The 5,886-nt window shown below is 47.0% G+C and overlaps 1 long non-coding RNA gene across 1 annotated transcript; it reads left to right on the top strand.

Moving 5' to 3' along the window:
* Positions 1 to 3,044: 3,044 nt before the first annotated feature.
* LOC308467700 lies at positions 3,045 to 5,156 on the top strand. The gene is made up of 2 exons (XR_013981254.1): positions 3,045 to 3,533; positions 4,739 to 5,156. It is a non-coding gene; the product is annotated as an uncharacterized lncRNA (long non-coding RNA).
* Positions 5,157 to 5,886: the final 730 nt, after the last annotated feature.

Here is a 5,886-nt window from a genome sequence, read left to right as displayed (position 1 = left end):
TTTGGATTGTTTAAAAGAGGATACTATTGACTTTTACAAATAGAAACTGTTTCCCCCTAGTGGAAACCTTTGAAACTGGTTGATTTACAAGAGTTGGACTAGGGGAATTTCCAGCTGCAAGTTAAAAACCATGAGACTCTGGGACTGACCTTGAATCTTTCAAATGTTATGGTAAATGGAAGAGGAAAAACAGACCAGTCAACTGTTGATAAAACATTAAGGTCTGGGAGGACTTGGTAACAATCCAGGAGGGGTCTATTATTAAGCCCTCCTGTTCTTTTTGTTGCTGTCTCTGTACTAGTATATTTGAAACTAAGAGGAATGTCGACAGAAGAGGCTTTGGTGGCGGCATTATATAAGATAAATGACTCATTGGATTAGTTTCACAGGAAAATGGACATGATAAATGCGAAGGTGGATGTTTCAATTGTTGAGGTTGACTTGAATGCAGGGAGTATGGACAATACCAATACAGAAACCACCCAGAAATTGATACAAGAACCTATTTTGATATGGCAAGCTGTGGAGGAAGTTAAGGAAAAAGCTGTTGCTGTTGAAGGTACAGAAACACAAATGGAGAGAAAGAGAAAGAGAGCCCCAGCCCTACAGAGGCAATTTGATGAACATAAGTTGACACTCGCTATGACTGAATTTAAGGAAAAACAGACGAATTTGAGGATTAGAGTTCACCTTTGGTGGACATGCCCAAGGATTAAGACACTCTGGGAGATGATTCATAACGAAATGAAAAAGGTATTTAAATATACCCTTTTGAAGAAACCAGAGGCCTTTCTCCTGGGCATGGTCGGCCAATTGGTGTTAAAGAAGGATAGAATTTGTTTCATGTATGCAACAATAGCAGCAAGAATACTTATTGTGAAGTACTGGAAGGCACAAGATTTATCTATCCGGGAAGAATGGCAGATGAAGTTGATGGACTATATGGAATTGGCGGAAACGACTGGCAGAAATCCGAGACCAGGGAGAAGAGTTGGTGGAAGAAAACTGGAAAAAGTTTAAGACTATTGTCAGGGGTTCAGGGACAGAGGCACAGGGTAGGGAGGAGATGGAGAGCGATGGGGATGAATCCCAGGACAGCGAGGAAGAGGATGACAATGACTCAAGAGATTCCATGAGTCTTTCCAGCGAATCAGAGGATTCCCAGAAGGGGGCGCCAGTGGTCAAGGCCAGGGGAGCCCCAGGGGGGACGTGTCAGGAACAGGGGGCCAGCGGGGGATCCCAAAGTGGCAGCTGGGCGTCAGGACCAGCCTCCCCGCCAGAGTGCAGCGAAGGGGGTGGAGGTTCCAGTGTATCAGGGGAAGCAGCTCCGGCAGCAGAGAAGGGAGGGAGGTCGGAGCAAGCCACCCTCCCGGAAGGGGAGGGGAGTAGTGAAGGGAGTAGTGTAACTGTCAAAAGGAAAGTTAGAGGTTGGGCGCGCGCGCCAAGTTCAAATGTAGAGGCGCGCGGAAGTACAGGGAGCCCGGAGGAAGGGCCAGGTCCTAAAGCCCGCAGGAGGGGGGAAGAGCAGTCGGGGGATAGCGCGTCAGGGGAATCCAGGAGGGGCGAAACCCCAGCGGGCAGGAAGACCCTGAGGAAAAGGAAAGAGAGAAAGAGGTGGAGCAGCGCAAGGCTCTTAAACTGGTGCAGGGGAGGGACTGACTCAGAGGGGACTTCAATGGTCTAAGCGTACAGACGTGGGGCTGCGCGCCTCGGATATAAAGCAAACAATGAACTGCAATAAACACTTTTGTATATAAGAAGAGATTGGCGTTGGTCTTTTGTGAGCTGAGACCTGAGGCAGCCTTGACAGTAAGTCCCCTCTCTACAGAAACCGCAAATTTTTTTTTTTTTGCAAAGCTCACGAAGTTTGGCAGACATGACTACTGAGGAGCAGATAGCGTCCCTGCAAAACGCAGTCGCCGAGCTCTCCACTGCGGTAGTGGTCTCTCAGAAGACAGTTGCCGAAGCAGAAGCGCGATGCCAGGATCTGCAAGCCAGGTGGGATCATGCGTGCAAAGAGGGGTTCCCGGGGTCCAGATCAGAGGGAATCGGACTCGGACGGAGGGGGGGCAATTTAGTAGCCCACTTCGATGGGAACCTGAAGCATTATCCCAATTTCAGAGCAGACGTCGTATACGCGCTGCATTTGCTTCGGAAAGACTTCAAAGATGAGGAGGAGAAAGTAGGCTTTATTGTGTCCCATTTGCATGGGGAAGCTAGAACCTGGTTACGCAATTTGTGGCGCGAAGATGGTCTTGCCCGCAGGGACTCTGACGAATTTATCAAAGCCATGGACGCTTGCTTCCAATCTACCGTTGACGTTGATGTGGCGCGCCAGGAGATGCATGGCTTGCGGCAGGGCAAGGCTACAGTGCGTCAGTACCATTCTCGCTTTTTTGCATTGCTGAATGTGCTGGGCTGGGAAAAGGACTCCCTGGCAGTGAGAGACTTGTTCTGGGAGGGGCTTCATGGCTCCGTAAAAGATGAGTTGGCCAGGGGGGACAGACCTCAAACCCTAGCAGACGTCGTGCAGAGGGCACTCACGATAGGGGTGCGCCACGAAGAATGCCCTTGGCACAGTGAGGAGGGGCGTCACGTCCGCACACCAGCTAGAGCGCCTCCTTTTCTTCCCAGGGACCTGGGACGTACGAAGCCCTCGCCTATGCTGAGGGAGGGGGAGGAACCAATGGAGCTGGGTGGTGCAAAGGCTCAGACAGCTGCCGGAGCCTCAGCGTCCGGAGCAGTCAAGGCGAAGCCTCCTAGAGGGACCAGGAAGTGTTACATCTGTGACAGTGCACAGCACATGGCTAAAGAGTGTCCCCAGAGGCTCCAGAAGCACACTGCAGCCTTAGCAACAGTAACAGAAGCAGCGCTACAGGGAGAGCAGTTTCAGGGAAACGACAATGCCTGGCTGGAAGCAGGAATGCTGGGGCACAGCCAGGCGAGTCAGTAAAGCAGTCCCCAGCGCTTTTGCAGCCTACAGATCCCTTACCACCCAAGCCAGTGGTACAGCTCACTGCTACTCTCCAGCTACCTAATGGACTGTTAGGGTGTGAAACCTAAGACGCTGGCAAGTTAGCAATGTCATGTGACTTTAAGTAGTCAAGCTCGTTAAGTTGTTAAGTTGCTCAGTATATAAAGAGTGTTTGTTTTCTCTGCCTGTGGGGCGTGAAGCAAAAATGTCTGAAAGCTCCGGAGGTATTTCTGTTATCTTTCTGCAATAAACCTGTCTTTGGAAAGACAGGCTTCCCTGTGTCGTTATTTCTTTGCTGCTGAGACTCTGAAGCTTGTACTGCAACAAGAATCTCTGCACTGGACTTAATTAATACTCTGCAAAGAGAGCTGTTGCTGGTGGCGCAGCGGAAGCGTTTACTGGACCAGTACACAAACTCTCTTAGGTTATGGATCCTTCTACGTTTCTACAGCTGTATTGTGTGCAGAGAAAGTGAAAGCAGCTTTCGGATGAGAGAAGACCGGCTTGGTCGTAAATCCAGCTCTTAAAGGCTTCAGAGGAGGCTGGAGGCGTCTGAAAAGTGAGTAAAACAAATCCCAAGGGGAAAAAGAAGAAAGGGCACACAGAGGGAGTAGCAGCAGACCCCAAGAATGGCAGTGGAAAATTTCCAGGTTCCCTTTACAAAGTTGAACTCTGCTAATTACGTGCAGTGGTCTAAGAGGGCTGAAGTCTGGTTGGAAGCCAAAGAAGTGTGGGCTGACTATGTCCAGAGGCGAAAGCCGTTTGTGGCTGTTGCAGCAGATGCCACAGCAGAGCAACAGGCTGCTGCACATGCTCAGAATAGGGAACATGATAAAATGGACACTAAAGCTAGATGCATGTTGATGGTATCGATAGACGATTCCCAATTACCTCATGTGGAAAATTTAAGGTCTGCATTTGAAATTTGGGAAGCTCTTAGGCGAATTCACCATAGAGCCACGCCCGGAGAGAAGGTGAACATTATACGTGCTTTGTATGAGTTGAAACTGAAGCCAGGGGATAGTGTGGTTGAACACACGTCACAGATGACTGAGTATTTCAACCGACTGTCATCTTTAGGTGTGAATTTTCCTGAAAAAAATAAAGTTTATACTCTGCTTAGCAGCCTGCATGCAGGGTTTGAAAACTTAGTACTAACTTTACAGGTTTTGCCAGAGGACCAGCTGAATATGAATTATGTGACTGGTAGATTATGTGAGCAAGAATATCAACATCATCGAAAACGTATTGATAATTCAAATACCCCAAGGGTTGGATGTTCAGATAATTCCCAGCGTGGGGAAACTAGCAGGCAGAGCTGTAAGGAAGCCTCACAAGTGTCTGCTATGGCCAGCAAGTCATGTTTTCGATGTGGCAGCAGGTTTCATTTGATAGCAAAGTGTCCAGAAAAGCAACAGGAATTTCAACAGTCCAGGGCCAGTTTCCGGAGCTACAGGGGAAGACGACGTGAGAACTACAAGAATCAACGATCCAGAGGGGGAGCAGGTGCTGATAAGGGACTATCTGCAATGGCAGCACAAAAGAGTCCTAAAAGGAGCCAACAAACCTTGAAGTGGATAATTGACAGTGGAGCAAGTCACAGTTTAGTTCCAGCGACATCTAGTGGCCGCTTGATGAACTGCAAGACATTGCCAGTTGCAAAAACCGTGACTATAGCAGACAATAGTAAACGAGAAATGAACCTTAAAGGCACAATTTATGTTAACTGTTTGCAAACTAACCTTCCTGTTTTTGTTCTTCCAGGAATGAAGAATGGACTTTTGAGTGTGTCATGCCTGGTAAAAAGTGGTTTTAAGGTTGAGTTTGAAAATGATGTGTGCACCATTTCGAAACAGGGGAAGGAGCTAGTTAAAATTCCCTGTGAGGATGGGCTTTTTGTTTTGGATGAAGAGCAGTTAGCAGCAGGTAGATGTTCAACAGGTGAAGCGCAAGCTAAGTGTGTAAATAAGGCTCCTCATACAGGTTGTGCACATCTACTACACAGAAGGTTAGCTCATATATGCTTTAAGTATGTAAGCAAGATGCCAGATTTAGCTGAGGAGTGTAACATTAAACCCTGTCCAAATTTTCTGGATTGTTGTGCTTGTAAACATGCTAAGGTTAAGACATGTAACTATCCTAGATCTGATAGAGTAAGCAAGAAACCCTTTGAACTTGTGCACACAGACGTGTGTGGCCCTATGCCAGTCAAATCGCTTGGAGGTGCGAGATTTATGCAAATTTTGGTGGATGATTTTTCAAGGGCTAGTTGGGTTTTCTTTCTGAAAGAAAAATCACAAGCAGCTTCCATCCTGATGGATTGGATTGAAGAAGTCGAATGTAAATTTGACACCAGGGTACGTAAAATACAATCAGATCGTGGTGGGGAATATGTGAACCACACGCTGGAGACGTGGTTAAAAAGGAAAGGTATAGTTCATAGACTTACCAATCCCTATTCACCACAGGAGAATGCAGTTGCTGAAAGAAAATTTCGAACATTACAGGAAGCCATTGCTGCTTTGCTGTTTGATTCTGGACTTCCACAGCGTTTTTGGGCTGAGGCTGCACTGTATGCGAATTATACTTTTAACAGAGTGTACAATAGCACAGTAGGCAACACTCCTTACTTCATGCTATTTGGGAAAAAACCAAAAATTGATCATCTAAGAGTTTTTGGATGTCGTGCTTATGTGCTGGTGCCTAGGGCACAACGTAGGAAAGGCGATCCTAGGTCTAAAGAAATGTTTTTCTGTGGTTATCAAGCAAACACAAAAGGTTGGAGATTTGTGAATGTAGAAGGCAATCAAACGAAAATCACAATCAGCAGAAGTGCAGAATTTTGTGAACAGGATGGTTGGAATAAAATTCATGGAAATCCTGACATACTATTTGATGTGGTGAACAGCAAT

This window comes from Podarcis pityusensis, assembly GCF_964106645.2.
Source record: "Podarcis pityusensis genome assembly, chromosome: W".
Taxonomy (NCBI): Eukaryota; Metazoa; Chordata; class Lepidosauria; order Squamata; family Lacertidae; genus Podarcis; species Podarcis pityusensis.
Note: the sequence above shows the minus strand (reverse complement) of the source record. Positions and strands in the feature narration are given on the sequence as shown.